The sequence below is a fragment of the Hyaena hyaena genome, unplaced genomic scaffold (genome assembly GCF_003009895.1).
Source record: "Hyaena hyaena isolate Hyena2069 unplaced genomic scaffold, ASM300989v1 scaffold_298, whole genome shotgun sequence".
NCBI classification, from domain to species: Eukaryota; Metazoa; Chordata; class Mammalia; order Carnivora; family Hyaenidae; genus Hyaena; species Hyaena hyaena.
The window spans coordinates 14,209-27,011 of NW_024080927.1; the positions used below are offsets into that span (position 1 = coordinate 14,209).

The following is a 12,803-nucleotide window of genomic DNA, read 5'->3' on the forward strand; positions in this document are numbered from 1 at the left end:
CCTTAATGGCCACACACACTTCACTCTCCTCTGCACTTCCTCCTTAATCTTCGGCAACCACGACTCTGTTCACTTGAATACTTTTGTTATTTCATGAATTTTATATAAATGTAATCATACAGTATGTAATCTTTTGAGATTGGCTTTTTAAACTCAATGTAATTCAATGGAGATACATCCAGATTGTTATGTGTGTATCAAAAGCTCATATCTTTAATTGCTGTTTAGTATTTCATAGTATGTATAAACTACAGTTTCCTTACTCGCCTGTTGAAGAACATCCGGGTTGTTTTCATCTCTTTGTCTATTATGAGTAGAGCTGCTATATGCATTTGTGTATACATTTGTGGGTGAACACAGCCTTCATTTCTCTGGGATAAATACCCAGGAGTGAATTGCTGTTTATGACAGTGGGCATCGGGGGGAGAGAGGGATCCTTAGTTTATATTATCTATGTTTAAAATAAGACTTTATTTAGGGGCACCTGGGTGGCTCAGTCGATTAGGCGTCCAACTTCGGCTCAGGTCGTGATCTCAAGGTTTGTGGATTTGAGCCCCCTGTCAGGCTCTGTGCTGGCAGCTCAGTCTGGAGCCTGCCTCAGATTCTGTCTCCTTCTCTCTGCCCCTCCCCCACTCACACTTTGTCTCTCTCTTTCTCTCTCTCAAAGATAAATAAACATTAAAAAATTTTAAAGTAAGACTTTATTTACTGTACCTAAAAAGCTATCACCTTAGCCAAGGTCATCTAGGTTTTTTCATATGCTATCTTTTTTTTAATGTTTATTTATTTTTGAGAGAGAGAGACAGACACAGACAGAGACAGAGCATGGGCAGGGTCAGAGAGAGAGGGAGACAGAATCTGAAGCAGGCTCCAGGTTCTGAGTTGTCAGCACAGAGTCCGAGGCTGGGCTTGAGCTCATGAACCATAAGATCATGACCTGAGCCAAAGTCAGATACCTAACCAACTGAGCCACTAAGGTGCCCCATTTCTCATATGTTATCTTCCATGAGTTTTATACTTTTCTGTTTTACTGTTTTTTTGTTTGTTTGTTTGTTTGTTTGTTTTTTTGCATGTGGATGTTCAGATGTTCCAGCACCCTTTGTTGAAGAGACTGTCTTGGCTCCATCTTATTGTTTTTGCTTCTTTGTCAAATATCAGTTGACTATATTTATAGGGATCTATTTCTGGGCTCTTTATTCTGTCCCATCAATCTATCTAGCCATGACTATGCCAATACCACACTGTCTTGATTATTGCAGCTTTATAGTAATTCTCGAAATTGGATAGTGTCGGTCCTCCAATATTGTTCTTCTCTTCCAATATTGTTTTGGAGGTATTCTGGGCCTTTTGCCTCTTCAAACTTTCAAACCAGTTTGCTGACATCCACAAAATAACTTGCTAGGATTTTGATTGGGACTACATTGAATCTATATATCAAGTTGAGAAGAACTGACATCATGATAATACTGAATCTTCCTAACCATAAATCTCTCCATTTATTTAGTTCTTTTCTGATTTCATTCATCAGTTTTATAGTTTTCCTCATCTAGATCTTGTACATACTTGGTTAGTTTATACCTAAGTATTTCTTTTGAGGGCACACTAATGTAAATAGTTTTGTGTTTTAAATTTCAAATTCCATTGCTCATTGCTGGTATATAAGAAATCAACTGACTTTTGTGTATTAATCTCATATCGTGCAATCTTGCTATAATCACTTATTAGTTCCAGGAGGCGTTTTGGTTGATTTTTTTTTCTACATAGATGATCATGTCATCCTTGAACAAAGACATATTTATTTATTCCTTCCCATTCTGTCTACTGTTTATTTTCTTCTCTTGTCTTATTGCATTAGCTAGAACCTCCTGTACAATGTTGAAAAGGAGTGATGAGAGGGGACATCTTTGCTTTGTACCTAATCTTAGTGGGAAATCTTCAAGTTTCTCACCATTAAGTATAAACTGTCATCTGTAGGGATTTTGTAGATAGTCTTTATTAAGTTCATGACGTCCTCCTCTATGTGTAGTTTACTGAGAGATTTATTGCAGGGGTGTTGGATTTATGAAATGCTTTTTCTGCATCTGCTGATACAATCATGTGATTTTTCTTTTCTAGCCTATTGATGTGACTTCAAAAATTTTTTAATGTTTATTTATTTTTGAGAGAGAGAGATAGAGGGCATGTAGGGGAACAGAGAGAGAGGGAAAGACAGAGAGAGAAAACGAATCAAGACCAGGCCCTAGGCTCTAAGCTGTTAGTACAGAGCCTTGCACAGAGATTGAACCCCTGAACCATGAGATCATGACCTGAGCCAAAGTCAGACACTTAACCGACCGAGCCACCCAGGCGCCCCACATTAATTTGACTTTTGAATGCTGAGTCAGGTTTGTCTAGTTGGGATAAATCCCATTTGGTTGTGGGCTATAATTCTTTTATACATTGTTGGATTTGATTTGGTAATATTTGTTGAGAAATCTTACATCAATCTTCATGAAAGATATTGTTCTGTAGTTTTCTTTTCTTCTTCTGTCTTTGTGTAGATTTGGAATAAGGGTAATTCTGGCCTCTAACAATGAGTTAGGCAGTATTCCTTCTGCTCTTATCCTCTGAAATAGACTGTAGAAAATTAGCATAATTTCTTCCTTAAATATTTGGTAGAAATCATCAGTGAACCCACTTGGGCTTGGTTCTTTCTGTTTTGGAAGGTTAATTATGGATTCAATTTTTTTAAATAGATATAGTCCTATACAGATTGTATATTTCTTTGTGTGATTTTTGGTAAATTATATCTTTCGAGAAATTGGTCTATTTCATCGAGGTTATAAATATTTGGGCATAAAGGCGTTCCTAGTTTCTTTATTATCTTTTTAATTTTTTTTTTTAATGTTTTATTTCTAGGAGAGAGAGAGAGAGACAGCGTGAGCAGGGGAGGGTCAGAGAGAGGGAGTCACAGACTCTGAAACAGGCTCCAGGCTCTGAGCCGGCAGTCAGCACAGAGCCCGACGCGGGGCTCGAACCCACGAACCGTGAGATCATGACCTAAGCTGCAGTCGGACGCCCAACCGACTGAGCCACCCAGGCGCCCCAATCTTTATTATCTTTTAAAGTTCACAGGATCTGCAGTAATATCCTCTTCCATTTCTGATATTAGTAATTTTTGTCCTTTTTTCCCCTTAGTTACACTGGCTAGGGGTTTACTGATTTTTGATATTTTCAAAGAAACAGCTTTTAGTTTCATTATTTTTTTTTATTATATCCTGTTTTCAATTTCATTGATTTCTGTTGTAAATTTTTATTCTTTTTCTTCTGCTTACTTTGGATTTAATTTGCTCTTTTTTTCTAGTTTCCTAAGCTGGAATATTTTAGGTATAAAATTTTTAATTTTAGATTTTTTTCTTTTCTTATATATACATCCAATGCTATAAATTTCTTCTATGCATTGATGTTGCTGCATCACACATATTTTGAAAATTTGTGTTTTTATTTTCATTTAGTTCAAAATATTTTCAAATCTCTCTTGAGATTTTTTTCTCATTGAGTCATGTGTTATTTAGATGTGTATTGTTTGGGTGCCTGGATGGCTCAGTCAGTTGAGCATCCAGCTTCGGCTCAGGTCATGATCTCATTGCTCGTGGGATTGACTCCCACATCAGACTCCATGCTGCCTGCTTGGGATTCTCCCTCTCCCTCTCTTTCTACCCCTTCCCCATGCTGTCTCTCTGTCTCTCACTCTCAAAATAAAGAAACTTTAAAAAATTAAAATGTTTAATTTGAAACTATGAGGTTACTATGCAAGTTTAATATTAAACTAGAAATGTACCTAAAGATTTGCATAATAACAAATAGGTAGAAAATTAACTCACTGGAGAAAATACCCAATAAATTTGAATTAGGTAATTATTTCAAAAAATTACTGAAAACATAGATAATCAATTATAATAAAGTCCTTTCAAATGATCACTGTGAATGTGTGAATAGTTTCTCAGCTGTTTTAAGGTATCTTCTAAAGAATCTAGAAGTTTACAAAGATACATTAAAAATTTTCTTAATGTTGATTTATTTTTAAGAGAGAGAGAGGAAAGGGAAGAGAGAGAGAGGGAGACAGAAGCTGAAGCCAGCTCCAGGTTCCAAGCTGTCAGCACAGAGCCCGATGCGGGGCTTGAACTCACAAACTTTGAGATGATGACCTGAGCAGAAGTCAGACACTTAACCAACTGAGCCATCCAGGCACCACATACAAATACATTTTAAGGATAGCAGCAACAAAATTTCTGAAGCTTTAATGACTATGAATAGAGAATAGATTCTTAAAAAGAACACTTTATTATTTTTAAAGTTTTTTTTAAATTTATTTCTGAGAGAGAGAGAGACAGCATGAGTAGGGAGGGTCAGAGAGAGAGGGAGATACAGAATCTGAAACAGGCTCCAGGCTCTGAGCTAGCTGTCAACACAGAGCCTGACGTGGGGCTCGAACCCACAAATGATGAGATCATGACCTGAGCAGAAGTCAGACACTTAACCAACTGAGCCAGCCAGGCACTCCTAAAAAGAACACTTTAAAATCATTTATTTAGAACTTTTTTCCTTTCATTTATATACACATACTAACCAAACTGGGAGATACAAAAGAAAGCTTTTTTTTTTTTTAAACAGCCCCTCTGGAAAACAGTGTGGAGGTTCCTCAGGAAACTAACAATAGAACTCCCCTATGACCCAGCAATAGCACTGCTAGGAATTTACCCAAGGGATACAGAAATGCTGAGGCATAGGAGCACATGTACCCCAATGGTCATAGCAGCACTCTCCACAATAGTTAACAATCCCCTATTGAATCATTACCCTTGTTGATCTTTGGATATAACCTGAGATTCTTAGTTTATTCTTTATCCTTCATCCGGCTTTAGAGATATTGCTATGTCAGTGCCCTAATAACCTCACAATATGTCTAATTCTTAGAATGAAGTGTTGTCTTAACTAAGGAGAAATTGTATGCTTTGGATTGATAAAATGTTCTCTTCTAATAGGTGCCAAATAGGATGCAAGTGCTTGTTATAATATTACCCCTCCCCCTTTTTTCAGATTCTCTTCCTTGTCATTGATTTGCTCTTCTAATACTGTTTCCACTGAAATAAAAGCTTCAAGCCATATACATGTAGGTCCATCATCAAGCCACATGCCACATGCATAAAATGTGAAAACATTCCTACTACCTTTTCTACTGAAGTAGCAGAGTTATACCACCTAAAACAAATATAGTATTTTTATGGAGTAATGTGATTTTTACTGATGTAGTCATTTAAGGAACACTAGTATGCAAACTCTAATTTAGTATAAATAGTGTCAAAAAAGAGAGAAGGGTTAGAAATAGGCATAAGTGAGAGAAATAAAACAAAAAAAAATAAATCTACAGAACATTTAAAAAGACTAACTTTATTCATTGAATATTTTGAAGATAAAAGGAAAAGGGGAGATGTTAAAAATAACAAATCAGAGGAAAAAATGTAGTTTGTTTACTCTGGATGGTAATAAAAATATAAAAAATTTATCTTTCACAAGCTATTAAGTTATATATGATATATCTAGGTTAAAAATATTAACATCTTGAGAGCAAATCTCATTTTCATCAATAAGATTTTCAACAAGTTATAAAAGCCACCTTCAGTAAAGCTAGAAACATCAGAACTAATCCTTCATTTGTGCACAGTACATTTGCATGTACAATCATTTCAGACTTCAGATTTCCAAATATCTTCAGTATTTAAAAAGAATCACTATATTGGGGCTCCTGGGTGCTTCAGTCAGTTAAGCATCTGACTTCAGCTCAGGTCATGATCTCATAGTTCATGGGTTCAATCCCCATATCCAGCTCTGTGCTGATGGTGCAGAACCTGCTTGGGATTCTCTCTCTCTCTCTGTCTCTCTGTCTCTGTCCTTCTCTCTCCTTCGACACTTGTGCTCTCTCAAAATAAATGAATGAACTTAAGAAAATCACTATATAGGGGCCTCTGCGTGGCTCAGTCAGTTAAACATCTGACTTCAGTTCAGGTCATGATCTCACAGTTTGTGGGTTCAAGCCCTGCGTCAAGTTCTATGCTGACAGCTCAGAGCCTGGAGCCTGCTTCAGATTCTGTGTCTCCCTCTCTCTCTCCCCCACACCTCTCTCAAAAATAAATAAACAAAAAAAAAAGGAAGAAAATTATTATATTAAAATAACTAAAAAATATCTAGTGTGCTACTATTAGGTAAGACTGAACAAGAGAGTAAAAAGCAATCTCTCAGTAACACGGGTGATAGTTATGTTTAGTTAACATGTATGATAAGTGATATAATTTCCTAATTCACTAATACAAGAGTGTAACATGGATGGATATGATATGAACATAATCAAAAAAGAGGAAGCCATATTTGAAAGTTAATTCCCATGGTCCTAACCCAAATAAGGTTATGCTTACTGCCCTGTTTAAGTTTCTTATCAGGCTAAAATGAGCAAATCAGAGAACTCTAGATGCTGGCGAGGATGTGGAGAAACGGGCACCCTCCTACACTGTTGGTGGGAATGTAAACTGGTACAGCCCCTCTGGAAAACAGTGTGGAGGTTCCTCAGGAAACTAACAATAGAACTCCCCTAGGACCCAGCAATAGCACTGCTAGGAATTTACCCAAGGGATACAGAAATGCTGAGGCATAGGAGCACATGTACCCCAATGTTCATAGCAGCACTCTCCACAATAGCTAAAACATGGAAAGAGCCTAAGTGTCCATCNATACCATGGAATACTACATGGCAATGAGAAACAATGAAATCTGGCCATGTGTAGCAACATGGATGGACCTTGAGGGTGTTACGCTGAGCGAAATAAGTCAGGCAGAGAAGGACACATATCATATGTTTGCACGTATAGGAGGATTAGGAGGAACTTGACGGAGGAACAAGGGGGAGAAGAAGGGGGGAAATGGTGGGGGAAAGGGAGAGAGGCAAACCATGAGAGACTCTTGAATGCTGACAAAAACTGAGGACTGATGGATGTGGGGGGGAGGGGGGGATGGGCATGGAGGAGGGCACTTGTGGGGATGAGCACTGAGTGTTATGTGGAAACTAATTTGACAATAAACTATTTGTAAAAAAAAAAAAAGAAAAGAAATTTAAAATGTAAATCAAATGCTCTCTAAATTAGATTTCTTGGTTGAAAAAAAAAGTTTCTTATCAGGCAAGACAATGGAACAAAACCTGTTGCAACGTCTTTATTACATTTTCAATTGGGAAGAGTAAATTTTCAAAAATAAAATATATAACCCTGCCAGAACTTTTCAGTGTTCCCATACTGCCAATTTTACCTTCCTTGGAAGAAAGACAAGTTCTATTTTTTTCCCACAGAGAAGTATTAATTGTAAGGCATAATTCAGCAGCCCACCAAGGAATAGTACTTAACTATGCTCTTCCTGTGAGCATTCAATTAACTATATGCTTATAAATGGCATTTCCTCTGAATGTGTATTGAAACTCACCTTATAAAATCCACAGCAGCAGAACATTTCTTGTTGCTAAGGGACTATGATACTATTTCATAATGCTAAAACAGGAATATTATAGTTTAATTGTTCATATGCCCAGCCATCATCAGACAACTTAAACACTACACTGGATAAATGTTCTAGCCTCTAATCATGTTATTTAATGTTGGAATAATGAGTGATCTTGTACTTTTTAATAACTAAAGACTTTTAAAGTAATATAAATAATAATAATAATAATATAGCATTATTATCATTATGACTTGTTGCATGAACTCATGCATCATGCTAGGCACTATTCTAAATGGTTTATCGGAATTAACTTATTTAATCCTTATTACAACCCTATTGCTTAGGTATTATTATTTCCCTAGTTTTGCACAAAAGTAACAGAAAAGTAACTTGCTCTAGGTCATGGAGCTAATAAAGAGGCAGAGAGGTAGAATTTGATATTCAACTGGTCTCACTGCAAAGTTCACATTCCATACTACACTAAGAAAACATTTTTAAAAATCTTACTACATTTAGTTATTTGGGATTTAATATTTTTAAGGTAATGTTATTTATAGTTCTTTAAGAACATACCTAGTCTTATTCATAGAGCATATTTGCTGAAACTACTTCTATCCTTTGATGAAACTGTATTTATAACCAAATTGTTTACATTACTATTGTAACTTTGAATCTGCTTGGTTTAGGAATGTACACTAGCAGTTTACATTGAGTTGGAAATCTGATCTGTATTTTACAAGACTAATCTTTGGGTCATGTCTTTGTCTCCAATGTATATTTAATCCTGATTAGGCTTAAGTGAGCAGATTAAAAAACACACAAAGAGATAAGACAGAATTACTTTAACAATGCAAGTTTTTAAAGTATAATTTCACTGCAATGTGGAAGTATAATGTGTCTAATTTTTCTATTCTGCCTTACTAAATGGTTCTTTAGTCTTGGCTTTGATACTTATGGTTTAATGCCAAATTTACTAAAGTACTATATCTAGGAATAGTTTATCTTTAGTAGTATATCATATTTTATATTTGTTTTTATTAAAAAAGAGAATGGGCCTTATTAATTATACTTATCTGTAGCATAGCAATATTTATGTTATGATTAAGATATATGAAATATTATTATGCATAAGCACCTCCATATGAAATTTCAAGAACAAATGTATAAAAACTTACCCTTGATTCAGCCATGTTTCCAGGGTCACTTTTTCTGGCACCAATTAAAGGGCATGGGAATAGGGACTGGTTGATACAATTCTTACAATATAAGTAGTTGCTTAAAGAACATTCTTTCATATTCTGGATGGCATTTATTTATTAAAAAAATTTTTTTTTGTAGTTTATTCATTTTTGAGACAGAGGCAGAGCACGAGTTGGGGGAGAGGCAGAGAGAGGGAGACAGAACCTGAAACAGGCTACAGGCTCTGAGCTGTCAGCATAGAGCCTGATGCAGGGCTTGAACCTACGAACCATGATATCATGACCTGAGCCAAAGTCGTACGCTTAACCAACTGAGCCACCCAGGCGCCCCTCCAGATGGCATTTAAAGGTAAACCTGTCTTCATGCCTACAAAAAGTTAAAAAAAAAGAGGCCTTTCAAAAACACTGAACCACCAGATTCAACATCTCAATTTCACATATAAAGGTCTAATAGAAGGTAGAGTGGATGTAAAGACTGGATAAAGTAGTTGAAAACCATTAGTTTAACGTATTTAAAGGAACAAGTAAAATCTCAACATTCACAGTCTTTAGTTAAATGTAGAACAGTACAAAAATAAGCTTTAAAAAAGTGCTAGCTTACATTTACTATTGCCTATTATATAAATTCATTAATTAAATGTATTCTCATAGCAACTCTATGAGGTATTATTGTCCCCATTTTATGCATAAGAAAATTGAGTTTCAGAGAACATAAGTAAAAGTTAGAAAGCAGTAGGCTCGGTTTTAAAATGTTAAAATGTTCAAACCCCACGCTCATGTTTCAGTTCCTTAGGCTTAGTGCCTTCCTAAGAATCAAAACTGTTTTCAAGAGAAAAGTCTATTTCTTTGGTTTCTTTTAAAATGTTTTTTTAAATGTTTATTTTTTTCTTTTCTTTTTCTTTTTTAAATGGTTTATTGTCAAGCTGGTTTCCATATAACACCCAGTGCTAATGCCCACAAGTGCCCTCCTCCATGCCCATCACTCCCCCTTCCCCTCCCGCCCCACCCCTATCAGCCCTCAGTTTGTTCTCAGCATTCAAGAGACTCTCATTGTTTGCCTCCCTCCCTCTCCTCCACTTTTTTCCCCTTCTTCTCCCCCATGGTCCTCCGTTAAGTTCCTCCTAATCCTCCTATACGATCAAAAATGTTTATTAATTTTTGAGAGAGAGAGAGAGAGCAGGGGAGGGGTACAGAGAGAGCGAGACCTAGAATCCGAAGCAGGCTCCAGGCTCTGAGCTGTCAGCACATAGCCCAATGCGGGATTCGAACCCATGGACCATGAGATCATGACCTGAGCCAAAGCTGGGCGCTTAATAGACTGAGCCATCCAGGCGCCCCTATTTCTTTCTTTCTTTTTTAATGTTTTATTTATTTCTAGGAGAGAGAGAGAGAGAGAGCGTGAGCAGAGGAGGGTCAGAGAGAGAGGGAGTGACAGACTCTGAAACAGGCTCCAGGCTCTGAGCTGGCAGTCAGCACAGAGCCCGACGCGGGGCTCGAACCCACGAACCGGGAGATCATGACCTAAGCAAAAATCAGACGCTTAACCAACTAAGCCACCCAGGCGCCTCCAGGTGCCCCTATTTCTTTGTTTTCTAATCAAATTATGTATAATTGAGAATATTAATAAATTTCCATAATCTACCATAAGAAAAATCTGTCTATATTAATTAAATGTGAAATAGACTCTTTAAAAATTTTCAAACCAGTTAGTTTTAAAACAGAAATTTGGTTAACATATAAATATAAGAATATAATTTTTCCCATAATAGAGGCTGTAACAAAAGTTACATGGGAGATTCACAGTCTAAGAGAAGGCAAATTTAAAAGAAATATATTAAAATGCAAATATTTCTTCAGCAATTAGAAATAGCAAAGTAATTTTGCTCAAGCTTCCTTCACATTGCAATATACCTGTGAGAGTAGCATTCCTTTTATAGTGTATTCATCATCATCATAATATGTCACTGCTACACTTCTGGCTTCAGGGCAAAAAGTTTTTCCATATTCTTTAGTTGCACAATCCACCAAACAAATCCCAAAGAAGCAAGGACAGTCTTCTTTGTTAGACTGCCTTTTGTATAAAGTGAGTAAAACTCCATGTTTTCATGGAAGGAAAGCTCAAGATGTTTGATGAACACTCACTACCTTCTGTAGGAAATAATAGTACTATACAACAGAGGTTTTCAGTTACAGCAAAGAGAAGACAATAGACCAAGAGAGAGCCTCCCTAACTATATTCCCCCAATCTCTTTTCGGATTGAATTACATTTGTGCCTGGAAGTCACTGTAAAGAGGGGTGGACAAAAAACTGCTAGAACTGATCCAAGAATTCAGCAAAGTGGCAGGATATAAAACCAATGCACAGAAATCAGTTGCATTTGTATACACCAACAATGAAGCAACAGAAAGAGCAATCAAGGAATCGATTCCATTTACAATTGCACCAAAACCCATAAAATACCTAGGAATAACTCTAACCAAAGAGGTGAAAAATCTATACACTGAAAACTATAGAAAGCTTATAAAAGAAATTGAAGAAGACACACATAAAAAAGGAAAAATATCCCATGCTCCTGGATAGAAAGAACAAATATTGTTAAAATGTCCATACTACCCAAACAATCTACATATTCAATGCAATACCTATCAAAATAGCACCAGCATTCTTCACAGAGCTAGAACAAACAATCCTAAAATTTGTTTGGAACCAGAAAAGACCCCGAATAGCCAAAGCAATCTTGTAAAAGAAAACCAAAGCAGGAGGCATCAAAATCCCGGACTTCTAGCTGTGTTACAAAACTGTAATCATCAAGACAGTATGGTACTGGCACAAAAACAGACACTCAGATCAATGGAACAGAATAGAGAACCCCGAAATAGACCTACAAATGTATGGCCAACTCATCTTTGACAAAGCAGGAAAGAATATCCAATGGGATAAAGAAAGTCTCTTCAGCAAGTGGTTTTGGGAAAACTGGACAGCAACATGCAGAAATATGAACCTGGACCACTTTCTTAAACCATACACAAAAATAAACTCAAAATGGATGAAGGACCTAAATGTAAGATAGGAAGCCATCAAAATCCTTGGGGAGAAAGCAAGCAAAAGCCTCTTTGACCTTGGTCACAGCAACTTCTTACTCAACATGTCTTTGGAGGCAAAGAAAACAAAAGCAAAAATGAACTATTGGGACCTCATCAAAATAAAAATGTTCTGCACAGTGAAGGAAACAATCAGCAAAACTAAAAGGCAACTGACGAAATGGGAGAAGATATTTGCAAACGACATATCAGATAAAGAGTCAGTATCCAAACTAACCAAAATCTATAAAGAACTTATCAAACTCAACACCCAATAATCCAGTGAGGAAATGGGCAAAAGACATGACTAGACATTTCTCCAAAGAAGACATCTAGATGGCCAACCAACACATGAAAAAATGCTCAACATCACTCATCATCAAGGAAATACAAATCAAAACCACAATGAGATACCACCTCATACCTGTCAGAATGGCAAACGTTAACAACTCAGGCAACAACAGATATTGGTGAGGTTGCGGAGAAAGGATCTCTTTTGCACTGCTATTGGGAATGCAAACTGGTGCAGCCACTCTGGAAAACAGTATGGAGGTTTCTCAAAAAACAAAAAATAGAACTACCCTATGGCCCAGATTTTGCACTACTAGGTTTTTATCCAAAGGATACAAGTATGCTGTTTCAAAGGGGCATATGCACCCCAAATAACAGAACTATCAACAATAGCCAAAGTATGGAAAGAACCCAACTGTCAACAGATGGGTGAATGAATAAAGAAGATATACAATGTATATGTGTACACACACACACACACACACACACACACACACACACACACTGGAGTATTACTTGGCAATCAAAAAGAATGAAATCTTGCCATTTGCAACTATGTGGATAGAACTAGAGGGTATCATGCTAAGGGAAGTTAGTCAGAGAAAGATAAATATCATAGGACTTCACTCATATGAGGACTTGAAGATACAAAACAGATGAACATAAGGGAAGGGAAGCAAAATAATATAAAAACAAGGAGGGGGACAA

General features: G+C 36.6%; 1 non-coding gene across 1 annotated transcript; it reads right to left on the reverse strand.

Annotated features, from left to right (window-relative positions):
• Window positions 1-4,453: 4,453 nt before the first annotated feature.
• On the reverse strand, window positions 4,454-4,538 carry TRNAR-UCU. The gene has a single exon. It is a non-coding gene; the product is annotated as a tRNA-Arg (tRNA).
• Window positions 4,539-12,803: the final 8,265 nt, after the last annotated feature.